The sequence below is a fragment of the Acipenser ruthenus genome, unplaced genomic scaffold (genome assembly GCF_902713425.1).
Source record: "Acipenser ruthenus unplaced genomic scaffold, fAciRut3.2 maternal haplotype, whole genome shotgun sequence".
Lineage (NCBI taxonomy): Eukaryota > Metazoa > Chordata > Actinopteri > Acipenseriformes > Acipenseridae > Acipenser > Acipenser ruthenus.
In genome coordinates this window covers 132360-147500 of record NW_026707395.1, presented here as the reverse complement: position 1 = coordinate 147500, position 15141 = coordinate 132360, and the positions used below count along the sequence as shown (strand labels likewise).

The following is a 15141-nucleotide window of genomic DNA, read 5'->3' as shown; positions in this document are numbered from 1 at the left end:
AGAAATGCAATCGCCTGCGGCCACACCACCTTGAATAAGCCTGATCTCGTCTGATCTCAGAAGCTAAGCAATGTTGGGCTTGGTTAGTACTTGGATGGGAGACCACCTGGGAATATCAAGTGCTGCAGGCATTACATTTTACAATTGAAATGTGTGGAGGACAAAAGGAAATTTTGGAGGAATCACCCCCAGCTCACTAAACATAAAAGTCATGAAAGCAGAAATGCAATCGCCTGCGGCCACACCACCTTGAATAAGCCTGATCTCGTCTGATCTCAGAAGCTAAGCAATGTTGGGCTTGGTTAGTACTTGGATGGGAGACCACCTGGGAATATCAAGTGCTGCAGGCATTACATTTTACAATTGAAATGTGTGGAGGACAAAGGAAATTTTGGAGGAATCACCCCCAGCTCACTAAACATAAAAGTCATGAAAGCAGAAATGCAATCGCCTGCGGCCACACCACCTTGAATAAGCCTGATCTCGTCTGATCTCAGAAGCTAAGCAATGTTGGGCTTGGTTAGTACTTGGATGGGAGACCACCTGGGAATATCAAGTGCTGCAGGCATTACATTTTACAATTGAAATGTGTGGAGGACAAAAGGAAATTTTGGAGGAATCACCCCCAGCTCACTAAACATAAAAGTCATGAAAGCAGAAATGCAATCGCCTGCGGCCACACCACCTTGAATAAGCCTGATCTCGTCTGATCTCAGAAGCTAAGCAATGTTGGGCTTGGTTAGTACTTGGATGGGAGACCACCTGGGAATATCAAGTGCTGCAGGGCATTACATTTTTGTAATTACATTTTACAATTGAAATGTGTGGAGGACAAAAGGAAATTTTGGAGGAATCACCCCCAGCTCACTAAACATAAAAGTCATGAAAGCAGAAATGCAATCGCCTGCGGCCACACCACCTTGAATAAGCCTGATCTCGTCTGATCTCAGAAGCTAAGCAATGTTGGGCTTGGTTAGTACTTGGATGGGAGACCACCTGGGAATATCAAGTGCTGCAGGCATTACATTTTACAATTGAAATGTGTGGAGGACAAAAGGAAATTTTGGAGGAATCACCCCCAGCTCACTAAACATAAAAGTCATGAAAGCAGAAATGCAATCGCCTGCGGCCACACCACCTTGAATAAGCCTGATCTCGTCTGATCTCAGAAGCTAAGCAATGTTGGGCTTGGTTAGTACTTGGATGGGAGACCACCTGGGAATATCAAGTGCTGCAGGCATTACATTTTACAATTGAAATGTGTGGAGGACAAAAGAAAATTTTGGAGGAATCACCCCAGCTCACTAAACATAAAAGTCATGAAAGCAGAAATGCAATCGCCTGCGGCCACACCACCTTGAATAAGCCTGATCTCGTCTGATCTCAGAAGCTAAGCAATGTTGGGCTTGGTTAGTACTTGGATGGGAGACCACCTGGGAATATCAAGTGCTGCAGGCATTACATTTTACAATTGAAATGTGTGGAGGACAAAAGGAAATTTTGGAGGAATCACCCCCAGCTCACTAAACATAAAAGTCATGAAAGCAGAAATGCAATCGCCTGCGGCCACACCACCTTGAATAAGCCTGATCTCGTCTGATCTCAGAAGCTAAGCAATGTTGGGCTTGGTTAGTACTTGGATGGGAGACCACGTGGGAATATCAAGTGCTGCAGCATTACATTTTACAATTGAAATGTGTGGAGGACAAAAGGAAATTTTGGAGGAATCACCCCCAGCTCACTAAACATAAAAGTCATGAAAGCAGAAATGCAATCGCCTGCGGCCACACCACCTTGAATAAGCCTGATCTCGTCTGATCTCAGAAGCTAAGCAATGTTGGGCTTGGTTAGTACTTGGATGGGAGACCACCTGGGAATATCAAGTGCTGCAGGGCATTACATTTTTGTAATTACATTTTACAATTGAAATGTGGTGGAGGACAAAAGGAAATTTTGGAGGAATCACCCCCAGCTCACTAAACATAAAAGTCATGAAAGCAGAAATGCAATCGCCTGCGGCCACACCACCTTGAATAAGCCTGCTCTCGTCTGATCTCAGAAGCTAAGCAATGTTGGGCTTGGTTAGTACTTGGATGGGAGACCACCTGGGAATATCAAGTGCTGCAGGCATTACATTTTTGTAATTACATTTTACAATTGAAATGTGTGGAGGGACAAAAGGAAATTTTGGAGGAATCACCCCCAGCTCACTAAACATAAAAGTCATGAAAGCAGAAATGCAATCGCCTGCGGCCACACCACCTTGAATAAGCCTGATCTCGTCTGATCTCAGAAGCTAAGCAATGTTGGGCTTGGTTAGTACTTGGATGGGAGACCACCTGGGAATATCAAGTGCTGCAGGCATTACATTTTACAATTGAAATGTGTGGAGGACAAAAGGAAATTTTGGAGGAATCACCCCAGCTCACTAAACATAAAAGTCATGAAAGCAGAAATGCAATCGCCTGCGGCCACACCACCTTGAATAAGCCTGATCTCGTCTGGTCTCAGAAGCTAAGCAATGTTGGGCTTGGTTAGTACTTGGATGGGAGACCACCTGGGAATATCAAGTGCTGCAGGCATTACATTTTACAATTGAAATGTTTGGAGGACAAAAGGAAATTTTGGAGGAATCACCCCCAGCTCACTAAACATAAAAGTCATGAAAGCAGAAATGCATCGCCTGCGGCCACACCACCTTGAATAAGCCTGATCTCAGAAGCTAAACAATGTTGGGCTTGGTTAGTACTTGGATGGGAGACCACCTGGGAATATCAAGTGCTGCAGGCATTACATTTTACAATTGAAATGTGTGGAGGACAAAAGGAAATTTTGGAGGAATCACCCCCAGCTCACTAAACATAAAAGTCATGAAAGCAGAAATGCAATCGCCTGCGGCCACACCACCTTGAATAAGCCTGATCTCGTCTGATCTCAGAAGCTAAGCAATGTTGGGCTTGGTTAGTACTTGGATGGGAGACCACCTGGGAATATCAAGTGCTGCAGGCATTACATTTTTGTAATTACATTTTACAATTGAAATGTGTGGAGGACAAAAGGAAATTTTGGAGGAATCACCCCCAGCTCACTAAACATAAAAGTCATGAAAGCAGAAATGCAATCGCCTGCGGCCACACCACCTTGAATAAGCCTGATCTCGTCTGATCTCAGAAGCTAAGCAATGTTGGGCTTGGTTAGTACTTGGATGGGAGACCACCTGGGAATATCAAGTGCTGCAGGCATTACATTTTACAATTGAAATGTGTGGAGGACAAAAGGAAATTTTGGAGGAATCACCCCCAGCTCACTAAACATAAAAGTCATGAAAGGCAGAAATGCAATCGCCTGCGGCCACACCACCTTGAATAAGCCTGATCTCGTCTGATCTCAGAACCTAAGCAATGTTGGGCTTGGTTAGTACTTGGATGGGATACCACCTGGGAATATCAAGTGCTGCAGGCATTACATTTTTGTAATTACATTTTACAATTGAAATGTGTGGAGGACAAAAGGAAATTTTATAGGAATCACCCCCAGCTCACTAAACATAAAAGTCATGAAAGCAGAAATGCAATCATCTGCGGCCACACCACCTTGAATAAGCCTGATCTCTTCTGATCTCAGAAGCTAAGCAATGTTGGGCTTGGTTAGTACTTGGATGGGAGACCACCTGGGAATATCAAGTGCTGCAGGCATTACATTTTACAATTGAAATGTGTGGAGAACAAAAGGAAATTTTGGAGGAATCACCCCCAGCTCACTAAACATAAAAGTCATGAAAGCAGAACAGCAATCGCCTGCGGCCACACCACCTTGAATAAGCCTGATCTCGTCTGATCTCAGAAGCTAAGCAATGTTGGGCTTGGTTAGTACTTGGATGGGAGACCACCTGGGAATATCAAGTGCTGCAGGCATTACATTTTTGTAATTACATTTTACAATTGAAATGTGTGGAGGACAAAAGGAAATTTTGGAGGAATCACCCCCAGCTCACTAAACATAAAAGTCATGAAAGCAGAAATGCAATCGCCTGCGGCCACACCACCTTGAATAAGCCTGATCTCGTCTGATCTCAGAAGCTAAGCAATGTTGGGCTTGGTTAGTACTTGGATGGGAGACCACCTGGGAATATCAAGTGCTGCAGGCATTACATTTTACAATTGAAATGTGTGGAGGACAAAAGGAAATTTTGGAGGAATCACCCCCAGCTCACTAAACATAAAAGTCATGAAAGCAGAAATGCAATCGCCTGCGGCCACACCACCTTGAATAAGCCTGATCTCGTCTGATCTCAGAAGCTAAGCAATGTTGGGCTTGGTTAGTACTTGGATGGGAGACCACCTGGGGAATATCAAGTGCTGCAGGTATTACATTTTACAATTGAAATGTGTGGAGGGACAAAAGGAAATTTTTGGAGGAATCACCCCCAGCTCACTAAACATAAAAGTCATGAAAGCAGAAATGCAATCGCCTGCGGCCACACCACCTTGAATAAGCCTGATCTCGTCTGATCTCAGAAGCTAAGCAATGTTGGGCTTGGTTAGTACTTGGATGGGAGACCACCTGGGAATATCAAGTGCTGCAGGCATTACATTTTTGTAATTACATTTTACAATTGAAATGTGTGGAGGACAAAAGGAAATTTTGGAGGAATCACCCCCAGCTCACTAAACATAAAAGTCATGAAAGCAGAAATGCAATCGCCTGCGGCCACACCACCTTGAATAAGCCTGATCTCGTCTGATCTCAGAAGCTAAGCAATGTTGGTCTTATTTAGTACTTGGATGGGAGACCACCTGGGAATATCAAGTGCTGCAGGCATTACATTTTACAATTGAAATGTGTGGAGGACTAAAGGAAATTTTGGAGGAATCACCCCCAGCTCGCTAAATATAAGTGTCATTAAAGCAGAAATGCAATCGCCTGCGGCCACACCACCTTGAATAAGCCTGATCTCGTCTGATCTTAAAAGCTAAGCAATGTTGAGCTTGGTTAGTACTTGGATGGGAGACCACCTGGGAATATCAAGTGCTGCAGGCATTACATTTTTGTAATTACATTTTACAATTGAAATGTGTGGAGGACAAAAGGAAATTTTGGAGGAATCACCCCCAGCTCACTAAACATAAAAGTCATGAAAGCAGAACTGCAATCGCCTGCGGTCACACCACCTTGAATAAGCCTGATCTCGTCTGATCTCAGAAGCTAAGCAATGTTGGGCTTGGTTAGTACTTGGATGGGCGACCACCTGGGAATATCAAGTGCTGCAGGCATTATATTTTTGTAATTACATTTTACAATTGAAATGTGTGGAGGACAAAAGGAAATTTTGGAGGAATCACGCCCCAGCTCACTAAACATAAAAGTCATGAAAGGGAAATGCAATCGCCTGCGCCACACCACCTTGAATAAGCCTGATCTCGTCTGATCTCAGAAGGTAAGCAATGTTGGGCTTGGTTAGTACTTGGATGGGAGACCACGTGGGAATATCAAGTGCTGCAGACATTACATTTTTTCTAATTACATTTTACAATTGAAATGTGTGGAGGACAAAAGGAAATTTTGGAGGAATCACCCCCAGCTCACTAAACATAAAAAGTCATGAAAGCAGAAATGCAATCGCCTGCGGGCCACACCACCTTGAATAAGCCTGATCTCGTCTGATCTCAGAAGCTAAGCAATGTTGGGCTTGGTTAGTACTTGGATGGGAGACCACCTGGGAATATCAAGTGCTGCAGGCATTACATTTTTGTAATTACATTTTACAATTGAAATGTGTGGAGGACAAAAGGAAATTTTGGAGGAATCACCCCCAGCTCACTAAACAATAAAAGTCATGAAAGCAGAAATGCAATCGCCTGCGGCCACACCACCTTGAATAAGCCTGATCTCGTCTGATCTCAGAAGCTAAGCAATGTTGGGCTTGGTTAGTACTTGGATGGGAGACCACCTGGGAATATCAAGTGCTGCAGGCATTACATTTTACAATTGAAATGTGTGGAGGACAAAAGGAAAATTTTGGAGGAATCACCCCCAGCTCACTAAACATAAAAGTCATGAAAGCAGAAATGCAATCGCCTGCGGCCACACCACCTTGAATAAGCCTGATCTCGTCTGATCTCAGAAGCTAAGCAATGTTGGGGCTTGGTTAGTACTTGGATGGGAGACCACCTGGGAATATCAAGTGCTGCAGGTATTACATTTTACAATTGAAATGTGTGGAGGACAAAAAGGAAATTTTGGGAGGAATCACCCCCAGCTCACTAAACATAAAAGTCATGAAAGCAGAAATGCAATCGCCTGCGGCCACACCACCTTGAATAAGCCTGATCTCGTCTGATCTCAGAAGCTAAGCAATGTTGGGCTTGGTTAGTACTTGGATGGGGAGACCACCTGGGAATATCAAGTGCTGCAGGCATTACATTTTTGTAATTACATTTTACAATTGAAATGTCGTGGAGGACAAAAGGAAATTTTGGAGGAATCACCCCCCAGCTCACTAAACATAAAAGTCATGAAAGCAGAAATGCAATCGCCTGCGGCCACACCACCTTGAATAAGCCTGATCTCGTCTGATCTCAGAAGCTAAGCAATGTTGGTCTTATTTAGTACTTGGATGGTGAGACCACCTGGGAATATCAAGTGCTGCAGGCATTACATTTTACAATTGAAATGTGTGGAGGACTAAAGGAATTTTGGAGGAATCACCCCCAGCTCGCTAAATATAAGTGTCATTAAAGCAGAAATGCAATCGCCTGCGGCCACACCACCTTGAATAAGCCTGATCTCGTCTGATCTTAAAAGCTAAGCAATGTTGAGCTTGGTTAGTACTTGGATGGGAGACCACCTGGGGAATATCAAGTGCTGCAGGCATTACATTTTTGTAATTACATTTTACAATTGAAATGTGTGGAGGACAAAAGGAAATTTTGGAGGAATCACCCCCAGCTCACTAACATAAAAGTCATGAAAGCAGAACTGCAATCGCCTGCGGTCACACCACCTTGAATAAGCCTGATCGTCTGATCTCAGAAGCTAAGCAATGTTGGGCTTGGTTAGTACTTGGATGGGCGACCACCTGGGAATATCAAGTGCTGCAGGCATTATATTTTTGTAATTACATTTTACAATTGAAATGTGTGGAGGACAAAAGGAAATTTTGGAGGAATCACCCCCAGCTCACTAAACATAAAAGTCATGAAAGGGAAATGCAATCGCCTGCGGCCACACCACCTTGAATAAGCCTGATCTCGTCTGATCTCAGAAGGTAAGCAATGTTGGGCTTGGTTAGTACTTGGATGGGAGACCACGTGGGAATATCAAGTGCTGCAGACATTACATTTTCTAATTACATTTTACAATTGAAATGTGTGGAGGACAAAAGGAAATTTTGGAGGAATCACCCCCAGCTCACTAAACATAAAAGTCATGAAAGCAGGAATGCAATCGCCTGCTGCCACACCACCTTGAATAAGCCTGATCTCGTCTAATCTCAGAAGCTAAGCAATGTTGGGCTTGGTTAGTACTTGGATGGGAGACCACCTGGGGAATATCAAGTGCTGCAGGTATTACATTTTACAATTGAAATGTGTGGAGGACAAAAGGAAAATTTTGGAGGAATCACGCCCAGATCACTAAACATAAAAGTCATGAAAGCAGAAATGCAATCGCCTGCGGCCACACCACCTTGAATAAGCCTGATCTCGTCTGATCTCAGAAGCTAAGCAATGTTGGGCTTGGTTAGTACTTGGATGGGAGACCACCTGGGAATATCAAGTGCTGCAGGCATTACATTTTACAATTGAAATGTGTGGAGGACAAAAGGAAATTTTGGAGGAATCACCCCCAGCTCACTAAACATAAAAGTCATGAAAGCAGGAATGCAATCGCCGGCGGCCACACCACCTTGAATAAGCCTGATCTCGTCTGATCTCAGAAGCTAAGCAATGTTGGGCTTGGATAGTACTTGGATGGGAGACCACCTGGGAATATCAAGTGCTGCAGGTATTACATTTTACAATTGAAATGTGTGGAGGACAAAAGGAAATTTTGGAGGAATCACCCCCAGCTCACTAAACATAAAAGTCATGAAAGCAGAAATGCAATCGCCTGCGGCCACACCACCTTGAATAAGCCTGATCTCGTCTGATCTCAGAAGCTAAGCAATGTTGGGCTTGGTTAGTACTTGGATGGAGACCACCTGGGAATATGAAGTGCTGCAGGCATTACTTTTTTGTAATTACATTTTACAATTGAAATGTGTGGAGGACAAAAGGAAATTTTGGAGGAATCACCCCCAGCTCACTAAACATAAAATTCATGAAAGCAGAAATGCAATCGCCTGCGGCCACACCACCTTGAATAAGCCTGATCTCGTCTGATCTCAGAAGCTAAGCAATGTTTGGCTTGGTTAGTACTTGGATGGGAGACCACCTGGGAATATCAAGTGCTGCAGGCATTACATTTTTGTAATTACATTTTACAATTGAAATGTGTGGAGGACAAAAGGAAATTTTGGAGGAATCACCCCCAGCTCACTAAACATAAAAGTCATGAAAGCAGAAATGCAATCGCCTGCGGCCACACCACCTTGAATAAGCCTGATCTCGTCTTCTCGTCTGATCTCAGAAGCTAAGCAATGTTGGGCTTATTTAGTAGTTGGATGGGAGACCACCTGGGAATATCAAGTGCTGCAGGCATTTACATTTTACAATTGAAATGTGTGGAGGACTAAAGGAAATTTTGGAGGAATCACCCCCAGCTCGCTAAATATGTGTGTCAGGAAAGCAGAAATGCAATCGCCTGCGGCCACACCACCTTGAATAAGCCTGATCTCGCTGATCTCGTCTGATCTTAAAAGTTAAGCAATGTTGAGCTTGGTTAGTACTTGGATGGGAGACCACCTGGGAATATCAAGTGCTGCAGGCATTACATTTTTGTAATTACATTTTACAATTGAAATGTGTGGAGGACAAAAGGAAATTTTGGAGGAATCACCCCCAGCTCACTAAACATAAAAGTCATGAAAGCAGAACTGCAATCGCCTGCGGCCACACCACCTTGAATAAGCCTGATCTCGTCTGATCTCAGAAGCTAAGCAATGTTGGGCTTGGTTAGTACTTGGATGGGCGACCACCTGGGAATATCAAGTGCTGCAGGCATTATATTTTTGTAATTACATTTTACAATTGAAATGTGTGGAGGACAAAAGGAAATTTTGGAGGAATCACCCCCAGCTCACTAAACATAAAAGTCATGAAAGGAGAAATGCAATCGCCTGCGGCCACACCACCTTGAATAAGCCTGATCTCGTCTGATCTCAGAAGGTAAGCAATGTTGGGCTTGGTTAGTACTTGGATGGGAGACCACCTGGGAATATCAAGTGCTGCAGACATTACATTTTTCTAATTACATTTTACAATTGAAATGTGTGGAGGACAAAAGGAAATTTTGGAGGAATCACCCCCAGCTCACTAAACATAAAAGTCATGAAAGCAGAAATGCAATCGCCTGCGGCCACACCACCTTGAATAAGCCTGATCTCGTCTGATCTCAGAAGCTAAGCAATGTTGGGCTTGGTTAGTACTTGGATGGGAGACCACCTGGGAATATCAAGTGCTGCAGGCATTACATTTTACAATTGAAATGTGTGGAGGACAAAAGGAAATTTTGGAGGAATCACCCCCAGCTCACTAAACATAAAAGTCATGAAAGCAGAAATGCAATCGCCTGCGGCCACACCACCTTGAATGAGCCTGATCTCGTCTGATCTCAGAAGCTAAGCAATGTTGGGCTTGGATAGTACTTGGATGGGAGACCACCTGGGAATATCAAGTGCTGCAGGTATTACATTTTACAATTGAAATGTGTGGAGGACAAAAGGAAATTTTGGAGGAATCACCCCCAGCTCACTAAACATAAAAGTCATGAAAGCAGAAATGCAATCGCCTGCGGCCACACCACCTTGAATAAGCCTGATCTCGTCTGATCTCGTCTGATCTCAGAAGCTAAGCAATGTTGGGCTTGGTTAGTACTTGGATGGGAGACCACCTGGGAATATGAAGTGCTGCAGGCATTACTTTTTTGTAATTACATTTTACAATTGAAATGTTTGGAGGACAAAAGGAAATTTTGGAGGAATCACCCCCAGCTCACTAAACATAAAAGTCATGAAAGGAGAAATGCAATCGCCTGCGGCCACACCACCTTGAATAAGCCTGATCTCGTCTGATCTCAGAAGGTAAGCAATGTTGGGCTTGGTTAGTACTTGGATGGGAGACCACCTGGGAATATCAAGTGCTGCAGACATTACATTTTTCTAATTACATTTTACAATTGAAATGTGTGGAGGACAAAAGGAAATTTTGGAGGAATCACCCCCAGCTCACTAAACATAAAAGTCATGAAAGCAGAAATGCAATCGCCTGCGGCCACACCACCTTGAATAAGCCTGATCTCGTCTGATCTCAGAAGCTAAGCAATGTTGGGCTTGGTTAGTACTTGGATGGGAGACCACCTGGGAATATCAAGTGCTGCAGGCATTACATTTTACAATTGAAATGTGTGGAGGACAAAAGGAAATTTTGGAGGAATCACCCCCAGCTCACTAAACATAAAAGTCATGAAAGCAGAAATGCAATCGCCTGCGGCCACACCACCTTGAATGAGCCTGATCTCGTCTGATCTCAGAAGCTAAGCAATGTTGGGCTTGGTTAGTACTTGGATGGGAGACCACCTGGGAATATCAAGTGCCGCAGCATTACATTTTACAATTGAAATGTGTGGACAAAAGGAATTTTGGAGGAATCACCCCCAGCTCACTAAACATAAAAGTCATGAAAGCAGAAATGCAATCGCCTGCAGCCACACCACCTTGAATAAGCCTGATCTCGTCTGATCTCGTCTGATCTCAGAAGCTAAGCAATGTTGGGCTTGGTTAGTACTTGGATGGGAGACCACCTGGGAATATGAAGTGCTGCAGGCATTACTTTTTTGTAATTACATTTTACAATTGAAATGTGTGGAGGACAAAAGGAAATTTTGGAGGAATCACCCCAGCTCACTAAACATAAAAGTCATGAAAGCAGGAATGCAATCGCCGGCGGCCACACCACCTTGAATAAGCCTGATCTCGTCTGATCTCAGAAGCTAAGCAATGTTGGGCTTGGATAGTACTTGGATGGGAGACCACCTGGGAATATCAAGTGCTGCAGGTATTACATTTTACAATTGAAATGTGTGGAGGACAAAAGGAAATTTTGGAGGAATCACCCCCAGCTCACTAAACATAAAAGTCATGAAAGCAGAAATGCAATCGCCTGCGGCCACACCACCTTGAATAAGCCTGATCTCGTCTGATCTCGTCTGATCTCAGAAGCTAAGCAATGTTGGGCTTGGTTAGTACTTGGATGGGAGACCACCTGGGAATATGAAGTGCTGCAGGCATTACTTTTTTGTAATTACATTTTACAATTGAAATGTGTGGAGGACAAAAGGAAATTTTGGAGGAATCACCCCCAGCTCACTAAACATAAAAGTCATGAAAGGAGAAATGCAATCGCCTGCGGCCACACCACCTTGAATAAGCCTGATCTCGTCTGATCTCAGAAGGTAAGCAATGTTGGGCTTGGTTAGTACTTGGATGGAGACCACCTGGGAATATCAAGTGCTGCAGACATTACATTTTTCTAATTACATTTTACAATTGAAATGTGTGGAGGACAAAAGGAAATTTTGGAGGAATCACCCCAGCTCACTAAACATAAAATTCATGAAAGCAGAAATGCAATCGCCTGCGGCCACACCACCTTGAATAAGCTGATCTCGTCTGATCTCAGAAGCTAAGCAATGTTTGGCTTGGTTAGTACTTGGATGGGAGACCACCTGGGAATATCAAGTGCTGCAGGCATTACATTTTTGTAATTACATTTTACAATTGAAATGTGTGGAGGACAAAAGGAAATTTTGGAGGAATCACCCCCAGCTCACTAAACATAAAAGTCATGAAAGCAGAATGCAATCGCCTGCGGCCACACCACCTTGAATGAGCCTGATCTCGTCTGATCTCAGAAGCTAAGCAATGTTGGGCTTGGTTAGTACTTGGATGGGAGACCACCTGGGAATATCAAGTGCCGCAGGCATTACATTTTACAATTGAAATGTGTGGACAAAAGGAAATTTTGGAGGAATCACCCCAGCTCACTAAACATAAAAGTCATGAAAGCAGAAATGCAATCGCCTGCAGCCACACCACCTTGAATAAGCCTGATCTCGTCTGATCTCAGAAGCTAAGCAATAGTGGGCTTGGTTAGTACTTGGATGGGAGACCACCTGGGAATATCAAGTGCTGCAGGTATTACATTTTTGTAATTACATTTTACAATTGAAATGTGTGGAGGACAAAAGGAAATTTTGGAGGAATCACCCCCAGCTCACTAAACATAAAAGTCATGAAGCAGGAATGCAATCGCCGGCGGCCACACCACCTTGAATAAGCCTGATCTCGTCTGATCTCAGAAGCTAAGCAATGTTGGGCTTGGATAGTACTTGGATGGGAGACCACCTGGGAATATCAAGTGCTGCAGGTATTACATTTTACAATTGAAATGTGTGGAGGACAAAAGGAAATTTTGGAGGAATCACCCCCAGCTCACTAATCATAAAAGTCATGAAAGCAGAAATGCAATCGCCTGCGGCCACACCACCTTGAATAAGCCTGATCTCGTCTGATCTCAGAAGCTAAGCAATGTTGGGCTTGGTTAGTACTTGGATGGGAGACCACCTGGGAATATCAAGTGCTGCAGGCATTACACTTTTGTAATTAGATTTTACAATTGAAATGTGTGGAGGACAAAAGGAAATTTTTGAGGAATCACCCCCAGCTCACTAAACATAAAAGTCATGAAAGCAGAAATGCAATCGCCTGCGGCCACACCACCTTGAATAAGCCTGATCTCGTCTGATCTCAGAAGCTAAGCAATGTTGGGCTTGGTTAGTACTTGGATGGGAGACCACCTGGGAATATCAAGTGCTGAAGGCATTACATTTTACAATTGAAATGTGTGGAGGACAAAAGGAAATTTTGGAGGAATCACCCCCAGCTCACTAAACATAAAAGTCATGAAAGCAGAAATGCAATCGCCTGCGGCCATACCATCTTGAATAAGCCTGGTCTCGTCTGATCTCAGAAGCTAAGCACTGTTGGGCTTGGTTAGTACTTGGATGGGAGACCACCTGGGAATATCAAGTGCTGCAGGCATTACATTTTTGTAATTACATTTTACAATTGAAATGTGTGGAGGACAAAAGGAAATTTTGGAGGAATCACCCCCAGCTCACTAAACATAAAAGTCATGAAAGCAGAACAGCAATCGCCTGCGGCCACACCACCTTGAATAAGCCTGATCTCGTCTGATCTCAGAAGCTAAGCAATGTTGGGCTTGGTTAGTACTTGGATGGGAGACCACCTGCGAATATCAAGTGCTGCAGGCATTACATTTTACAATTGAAATGTGTGGACAAAAGGAAATTTTGGAGGAATCACCCCCAGCTCACTAAACATAAAAGTCAGGAAAGCAGAAATGCAATCGCCTGCGGCCACACCACCTTGAATAAGCCTGATCTCGTCTGATTTCAGACGCTAAGCAATGTTGGGCTTGGTTAGTACTTGGATGGGAGACCTCCTGGGAATATCAAGTGCTGCAGGCATTACATTTTACAATTGAAATGTGTGGAGGACAAAAGGAAATTTTGGAGGAATCACCCCCAGCTCACTAAACATAAAAGTCATGAAAGCAGAAATGCAATCGCCTGCGGCCACACCACCTTGAATAAGCCTGATCTCGTCTGCTCTCAGAAGCTAAGCAATGTTGGGCTTGGTTAGTACTTGGATGGGAGACCACCTGGGAATATCAAGTGCTGCAGGCATTACATTTTACAATTGAAATGTGTGGACAAAAGGAAATTTTGGAGGAATCACCCCCAGCTCACTAAACATAAAAGTCATGAAAGCAGAAATGCAATCGCCTGCGGCCACACCACCTTGAATAAGCCTGATCTCGTCTGATCTCAGAAGCTAAGCAATGTTGGGCTTGGTTAGTACTTGGATGGGAGACCACCTGGGAATATCAAGTGCTGCAGGCATTACATTTTTGTAATTACATTTTAGAATTGAAATGTGTGGAGGACAAAAGGAAATTTTGGAGGAATCACCCCCAGCTCACTAAACATAAAAGTCATGAAAGCAGAAATGCAATCGCCTGCGGCCACACCACCTTGAATAAGCCTGATCTCGTCTGATCTCAGAAGCTAAGCAATGTTGGGCTTGGTTAGTACTTGGATGGAGACCACCTGGGAATATCAAGTGCTGCAGGCATTACATTTTTGTAATTACATTTTACAATTGAAATGTGTGGAGGACAAAAGGAAATTTTGGAGGAATCACCCCCAGCTCACTAAACATAAAAGTCATGAAAGCAGAAATGCAATCGCCTGCGGCCACACCACCTTGAATAAGCCTGATCTCGTCTGATCTCAGAAGCTAAGCAATGTTGGGCTTGGTTAGTACTTGGATGGGAGACCACCTGGGAATATCAAGTGCTGCAGGCATTACACTTTTGTAATTAGATTTTACAATTGAAATGTGTGGAGGACAAAAGAAATTTTGGAGGAATCACCCCCAGCTCACTAAACATAAAAGTCATGAAAGCAGAAATGCAATCGCCTGCGGCCACACCACCTTGAATAAGCCTGATCTCGTCTGATCTCAGAAGCTAAGCAATGTTGGGCTTGGTTAGTACTTGGATGGGAGACCACCTGGGAATATCAAGTGCTGAAGGCATTACATTTTACAATTGAAATGTGTGGAGGACAAAAGGAAATTTTGGAGGAATCACCCCCAGCTCACTAAACATAAAAGTCATGAAGCAGGAATGCAATCGCCTGCGGCCACACCACCTTGAATAAGCCTGATCTCGTCTGATCTCAGAAGCTAAGCAATGTTGGGCTTGGTTAGTACTTGGATGGGAGACCACCTGGGAATATCAAGTGCTGCAGGCATTACATTTTACAATTGAAATGTGTGGAGGACAAAAGGAAATTTTGGAGGAATCACCCCAGCTCACTAAACATAAAAGTCATGAA

General features: G+C 43.7%; 48 non-coding genes and 19 pseudogenes across 48 annotated transcripts; all 67 read left to right on the top strand.

Moving 5' to 3' along the window:
* Nucleotides 1-12: 12 nt before the first annotated feature.
* On the top strand, nt 13-131 carry LOC131727039 (5S ribosomal RNA). The gene has a single exon (XR_009321848.1). It is a non-coding gene; the product is annotated as a 5S ribosomal RNA (ribosomal RNA).
* Nucleotides 132-231: 100 nt separating this feature from the next.
* Nucleotides 232-350, top strand: LOC131727038 (5S ribosomal RNA). The gene has a single exon (XR_009321847.1). It is a non-coding gene; the product is annotated as a 5S ribosomal RNA (ribosomal RNA).
* A 99-nt stretch (nt 351-449) lies between these two features.
* Nucleotides 450-568, top strand: LOC131727037 (5S ribosomal RNA). The gene has a single exon (XR_009321846.1). It is a non-coding gene; the product is annotated as a 5S ribosomal RNA (ribosomal RNA).
* A 100-nt stretch (nt 569-668) lies between these two features.
* Nucleotides 669-787, top strand: LOC131726197 (5S ribosomal RNA). Its single transcript, XR_009321380.1, has one exon. It is a non-coding gene; the product is annotated as a 5S ribosomal RNA (ribosomal RNA).
* Nucleotides 788-902: 115 nt separating this feature from the next.
* Nucleotides 903-1021, top strand: LOC131727036 (5S ribosomal RNA). Its single transcript, XR_009321845.1, has one exon. It is a non-coding gene; the product is annotated as a 5S ribosomal RNA (ribosomal RNA).
* A 100-nt stretch (nt 1022-1121) lies between these two features.
* On the top strand, nt 1122-1240 carry LOC131727035 (5S ribosomal RNA). Its single transcript, XR_009321844.1, has one exon. It is a non-coding gene; the product is annotated as a 5S ribosomal RNA (ribosomal RNA).
* Nucleotides 1241-1339: 99 nt separating this feature from the next.
* On the top strand, nt 1340-1458 carry LOC131727034 (5S ribosomal RNA). Its single transcript, XR_009321843.1, has one exon. It is a non-coding gene; the product is annotated as a 5S ribosomal RNA (ribosomal RNA).
* A 100-nt stretch (nt 1459-1558) lies between these two features.
* On the top strand, nt 1559-1677 carry LOC131726459 (5S ribosomal RNA; annotated as a pseudogene).
* A 99-nt stretch (nt 1678-1776) lies between these two features.
* LOC131726196 (5S ribosomal RNA) lies at nt 1777-1895 on the top strand. The gene has a single exon (XR_009321379.1). It is a non-coding gene; the product is annotated as a 5S ribosomal RNA (ribosomal RNA).
* A 116-nt stretch (nt 1896-2011) lies between these two features.
* On the top strand, nt 2012-2130 carry LOC131726411 (5S ribosomal RNA). Its single transcript, XR_009321600.1, has one exon. It is a non-coding gene; the product is annotated as a 5S ribosomal RNA (ribosomal RNA).
* A 115-nt stretch (nt 2131-2245) lies between these two features.
* LOC131727033 (5S ribosomal RNA) lies at nt 2246-2364 on the top strand. Its single transcript, XR_009321842.1, has one exon. It is a non-coding gene; the product is annotated as a 5S ribosomal RNA (ribosomal RNA).
* A 99-nt stretch (nt 2365-2463) lies between these two features.
* On the top strand, nt 2464-2582 carry LOC131726209 (5S ribosomal RNA). The gene has a single exon (XR_009321392.1). It is a non-coding gene; the product is annotated as a 5S ribosomal RNA (ribosomal RNA).
* Nucleotides 2583-2681: 99 nt separating this feature from the next.
* On the top strand, nt 2682-2790 carry LOC131726798 (5S ribosomal RNA; annotated as a pseudogene).
* A 100-nt stretch (nt 2791-2890) lies between these two features.
* LOC131727032 (5S ribosomal RNA) lies at nt 2891-3009 on the top strand. Its single transcript, XR_009321841.1, has one exon. It is a non-coding gene; the product is annotated as a 5S ribosomal RNA (ribosomal RNA).
* Nucleotides 3010-3123: 114 nt separating this feature from the next.
* On the top strand, nt 3124-3242 carry LOC131727031 (5S ribosomal RNA). The gene has a single exon (XR_009321840.1). It is a non-coding gene; the product is annotated as a 5S ribosomal RNA (ribosomal RNA).
* A 101-nt stretch (nt 3243-3343) lies between these two features.
* On the top strand, nt 3344-3462 carry LOC131726239 (5S ribosomal RNA). The gene has a single exon (XR_009321422.1). It is a non-coding gene; the product is annotated as a 5S ribosomal RNA (ribosomal RNA).
* A 114-nt stretch (nt 3463-3576) lies between these two features.
* LOC131726424 (5S ribosomal RNA) lies at nt 3577-3695 on the top strand. Its single transcript, XR_009321613.1, has one exon. It is a non-coding gene; the product is annotated as a 5S ribosomal RNA (ribosomal RNA).
* Nucleotides 3696-3795: 100 nt separating this feature from the next.
* On the top strand, nt 3796-3914 carry LOC131727029 (5S ribosomal RNA). Its single transcript, XR_009321838.1, has one exon. It is a non-coding gene; the product is annotated as a 5S ribosomal RNA (ribosomal RNA).
* Nucleotides 3915-4028: 114 nt separating this feature from the next.
* Nucleotides 4029-4147, top strand: LOC131727028 (5S ribosomal RNA). The gene has a single exon (XR_009321837.1). It is a non-coding gene; the product is annotated as a 5S ribosomal RNA (ribosomal RNA).
* Nucleotides 4148-4247: 100 nt separating this feature from the next.
* LOC131726460 (5S ribosomal RNA) lies at nt 4248-4367 on the top strand (annotated as a pseudogene).
* Nucleotides 4368-4469: 102 nt separating this feature from the next.
* On the top strand, nt 4470-4588 carry LOC131727027 (5S ribosomal RNA). The gene has a single exon (XR_009321836.1). It is a non-coding gene; the product is annotated as a 5S ribosomal RNA (ribosomal RNA).
* Nucleotides 4589-4702: 114 nt separating this feature from the next.
* Nucleotides 4703-4821, top strand: LOC131726461 (5S ribosomal RNA; annotated as a pseudogene).
* A 100-nt stretch (nt 4822-4921) lies between these two features.
* LOC131726484 (5S ribosomal RNA) lies at nt 4922-5040 on the top strand (annotated as a pseudogene).
* Nucleotides 5041-5154: 114 nt separating this feature from the next.
* LOC131726147 (5S ribosomal RNA) lies at nt 5155-5273 on the top strand. Its single transcript, XR_009321330.1, has one exon. It is a non-coding gene; the product is annotated as a 5S ribosomal RNA (ribosomal RNA).
* A 114-nt stretch (nt 5274-5387) lies between these two features.
* LOC131726504 (5S ribosomal RNA) lies at nt 5388-5505 on the top strand (annotated as a pseudogene).
* Nucleotides 5506-5621: 116 nt separating this feature from the next.
* LOC131726404 (5S ribosomal RNA) lies at nt 5622-5741 on the top strand. Its single transcript, XR_009321593.1, has one exon. It is a non-coding gene; the product is annotated as a 5S ribosomal RNA (ribosomal RNA).
* Nucleotides 5742-5856: 115 nt separating this feature from the next.
* LOC131727026 (5S ribosomal RNA) lies at nt 5857-5975 on the top strand. The gene has a single exon (XR_009321835.1). It is a non-coding gene; the product is annotated as a 5S ribosomal RNA (ribosomal RNA).
* Nucleotides 5976-6076: 101 nt separating this feature from the next.
* On the top strand, nt 6077-6196 carry LOC131726439 (5S ribosomal RNA). The gene has a single exon (XR_009321628.1). It is a non-coding gene; the product is annotated as a 5S ribosomal RNA (ribosomal RNA).
* Nucleotides 6197-6298: 102 nt separating this feature from the next.
* On the top strand, nt 6299-6418 carry LOC131726441 (5S ribosomal RNA). The gene has a single exon (XR_009321630.1). It is a non-coding gene; the product is annotated as a 5S ribosomal RNA (ribosomal RNA).
* Nucleotides 6419-6534: 116 nt separating this feature from the next.
* Nucleotides 6535-6654, top strand: LOC131726786 (5S ribosomal RNA; annotated as a pseudogene).
* Nucleotides 6655-6753: 99 nt separating this feature from the next.
* Nucleotides 6754-6873, top strand: LOC131726796 (5S ribosomal RNA; annotated as a pseudogene).
* Nucleotides 6874-6986: 113 nt separating this feature from the next.
* Nucleotides 6987-7103, top strand: LOC131726481 (5S ribosomal RNA; annotated as a pseudogene).
* A 113-nt stretch (nt 7104-7216) lies between these two features.
* Nucleotides 7217-7335, top strand: LOC131726425 (5S ribosomal RNA). The gene has a single exon (XR_009321614.1). It is a non-coding gene; the product is annotated as a 5S ribosomal RNA (ribosomal RNA).
* Nucleotides 7336-7448: 113 nt separating this feature from the next.
* LOC131726787 (5S ribosomal RNA) lies at nt 7449-7568 on the top strand (annotated as a pseudogene).
* Nucleotides 7569-7669: 101 nt separating this feature from the next.
* Nucleotides 7670-7788, top strand: LOC131727025 (5S ribosomal RNA). Its single transcript, XR_009321834.1, has one exon. It is a non-coding gene; the product is annotated as a 5S ribosomal RNA (ribosomal RNA).
* A 100-nt stretch (nt 7789-7888) lies between these two features.
* Nucleotides 7889-8007, top strand: LOC131726419 (5S ribosomal RNA). Its single transcript, XR_009321608.1, has one exon. It is a non-coding gene; the product is annotated as a 5S ribosomal RNA (ribosomal RNA).
* A 100-nt stretch (nt 8008-8107) lies between these two features.
* On the top strand, nt 8108-8225 carry LOC131726487 (5S ribosomal RNA; annotated as a pseudogene).
* Nucleotides 8226-8339: 114 nt separating this feature from the next.
* Nucleotides 8340-8458, top strand: LOC131726406 (5S ribosomal RNA). Its single transcript, XR_009321595.1, has one exon. It is a non-coding gene; the product is annotated as a 5S ribosomal RNA (ribosomal RNA).
* Nucleotides 8459-8572: 114 nt separating this feature from the next.
* On the top strand, nt 8573-8699 carry LOC131726785 (5S ribosomal RNA; annotated as a pseudogene).
* A 101-nt stretch (nt 8700-8800) lies between these two features.
* LOC131726837 (5S ribosomal RNA) lies at nt 8801-8928 on the top strand (annotated as a pseudogene).
* Nucleotides 8929-9042: 114 nt separating this feature from the next.
* On the top strand, nt 9043-9161 carry LOC131726087 (5S ribosomal RNA). Its single transcript, XR_009321269.1, has one exon. It is a non-coding gene; the product is annotated as a 5S ribosomal RNA (ribosomal RNA).
* A 114-nt stretch (nt 9162-9275) lies between these two features.
* On the top strand, nt 9276-9394 carry LOC131726400 (5S ribosomal RNA). Its single transcript, XR_009321589.1, has one exon. It is a non-coding gene; the product is annotated as a 5S ribosomal RNA (ribosomal RNA).
* A 114-nt stretch (nt 9395-9508) lies between these two features.
* On the top strand, nt 9509-9627 carry LOC131727024 (5S ribosomal RNA). Its single transcript, XR_009321833.1, has one exon. It is a non-coding gene; the product is annotated as a 5S ribosomal RNA (ribosomal RNA).
* Nucleotides 9628-9727: 100 nt separating this feature from the next.
* On the top strand, nt 9728-9846 carry LOC131726161 (5S ribosomal RNA). Its single transcript, XR_009321343.1, has one exon. It is a non-coding gene; the product is annotated as a 5S ribosomal RNA (ribosomal RNA).
* Nucleotides 9847-9946: 100 nt separating this feature from the next.
* LOC131726496 (5S ribosomal RNA) lies at nt 9947-10075 on the top strand (annotated as a pseudogene).
* A 114-nt stretch (nt 10076-10189) lies between these two features.
* LOC131726399 (5S ribosomal RNA) lies at nt 10190-10308 on the top strand. The gene has a single exon (XR_009321588.1). It is a non-coding gene; the product is annotated as a 5S ribosomal RNA (ribosomal RNA).
* A 114-nt stretch (nt 10309-10422) lies between these two features.
* LOC131727023 (5S ribosomal RNA) lies at nt 10423-10541 on the top strand. Its single transcript, XR_009321832.1, has one exon. It is a non-coding gene; the product is annotated as a 5S ribosomal RNA (ribosomal RNA).
* A 100-nt stretch (nt 10542-10641) lies between these two features.
* LOC131726415 (5S ribosomal RNA) lies at nt 10642-10760 on the top strand. Its single transcript, XR_009321604.1, has one exon. It is a non-coding gene; the product is annotated as a 5S ribosomal RNA (ribosomal RNA).
* Nucleotides 10761-10855: 95 nt separating this feature from the next.
* Nucleotides 10856-10984, top strand: LOC131726500 (5S ribosomal RNA; annotated as a pseudogene).
* A 113-nt stretch (nt 10985-11097) lies between these two features.
* On the top strand, nt 11098-11216 carry LOC131726418 (5S ribosomal RNA). The gene has a single exon (XR_009321607.1). It is a non-coding gene; the product is annotated as a 5S ribosomal RNA (ribosomal RNA).
* Nucleotides 11217-11316: 100 nt separating this feature from the next.
* On the top strand, nt 11317-11445 carry LOC131726495 (5S ribosomal RNA; annotated as a pseudogene).
* A 114-nt stretch (nt 11446-11559) lies between these two features.
* Nucleotides 11560-11677, top strand: LOC131726488 (5S ribosomal RNA; annotated as a pseudogene).
* A 113-nt stretch (nt 11678-11790) lies between these two features.
* LOC131726492 (5S ribosomal RNA) lies at nt 11791-11908 on the top strand (annotated as a pseudogene).
* Nucleotides 11909-12021: 113 nt separating this feature from the next.
* Nucleotides 12022-12140, top strand: LOC131726440 (5S ribosomal RNA). The gene has a single exon (XR_009321629.1). It is a non-coding gene; the product is annotated as a 5S ribosomal RNA (ribosomal RNA).
* Nucleotides 12141-12236: 96 nt separating this feature from the next.
* LOC131726473 (5S ribosomal RNA) lies at nt 12237-12355 on the top strand (annotated as a pseudogene).
* Nucleotides 12356-12468: 113 nt separating this feature from the next.
* Nucleotides 12469-12587, top strand: LOC131726417 (5S ribosomal RNA). Its single transcript, XR_009321606.1, has one exon. It is a non-coding gene; the product is annotated as a 5S ribosomal RNA (ribosomal RNA).
* Nucleotides 12588-12687: 100 nt separating this feature from the next.
* On the top strand, nt 12688-12806 carry LOC131727022 (5S ribosomal RNA). Its single transcript, XR_009321831.1, has one exon. It is a non-coding gene; the product is annotated as a 5S ribosomal RNA (ribosomal RNA).
* A 114-nt stretch (nt 12807-12920) lies between these two features.
* Nucleotides 12921-13039, top strand: LOC131726433 (5S ribosomal RNA). Its single transcript, XR_009321622.1, has one exon. It is a non-coding gene; the product is annotated as a 5S ribosomal RNA (ribosomal RNA).
* Nucleotides 13040-13139: 100 nt separating this feature from the next.
* Nucleotides 13140-13258, top strand: LOC131726426 (5S ribosomal RNA). Its single transcript, XR_009321615.1, has one exon. It is a non-coding gene; the product is annotated as a 5S ribosomal RNA (ribosomal RNA).
* Nucleotides 13259-13372: 114 nt separating this feature from the next.
* LOC131726186 (5S ribosomal RNA) lies at nt 13373-13491 on the top strand. Its single transcript, XR_009321368.1, has one exon. It is a non-coding gene; the product is annotated as a 5S ribosomal RNA (ribosomal RNA).
* A 97-nt stretch (nt 13492-13588) lies between these two features.
* On the top strand, nt 13589-13707 carry LOC131726429 (5S ribosomal RNA). The gene has a single exon (XR_009321618.1). It is a non-coding gene; the product is annotated as a 5S ribosomal RNA (ribosomal RNA).
* Nucleotides 13708-13807: 100 nt separating this feature from the next.
* On the top strand, nt 13808-13926 carry LOC131726286 (5S ribosomal RNA). The gene has a single exon (XR_009321471.1). It is a non-coding gene; the product is annotated as a 5S ribosomal RNA (ribosomal RNA).
* A 97-nt stretch (nt 13927-14023) lies between these two features.
* On the top strand, nt 14024-14142 carry LOC131727021 (5S ribosomal RNA). Its single transcript, XR_009321830.1, has one exon. It is a non-coding gene; the product is annotated as a 5S ribosomal RNA (ribosomal RNA).
* A 114-nt stretch (nt 14143-14256) lies between these two features.
* Nucleotides 14257-14374, top strand: LOC131726444 (5S ribosomal RNA). Its single transcript, XR_009321633.1, has one exon. It is a non-coding gene; the product is annotated as a 5S ribosomal RNA (ribosomal RNA).
* Nucleotides 14375-14488: 114 nt separating this feature from the next.
* Nucleotides 14489-14607, top strand: LOC131727020 (5S ribosomal RNA). Its single transcript, XR_009321829.1, has one exon. It is a non-coding gene; the product is annotated as a 5S ribosomal RNA (ribosomal RNA).
* A 113-nt stretch (nt 14608-14720) lies between these two features.
* LOC131726432 (5S ribosomal RNA) lies at nt 14721-14839 on the top strand. Its single transcript, XR_009321621.1, has one exon. It is a non-coding gene; the product is annotated as a 5S ribosomal RNA (ribosomal RNA).
* A 99-nt stretch (nt 14840-14938) lies between these two features.
* Nucleotides 14939-15057, top strand: LOC131727018 (5S ribosomal RNA). The gene has a single exon (XR_009321827.1). It is a non-coding gene; the product is annotated as a 5S ribosomal RNA (ribosomal RNA).
* Nucleotides 15058-15141: the final 84 nt, after the last annotated feature.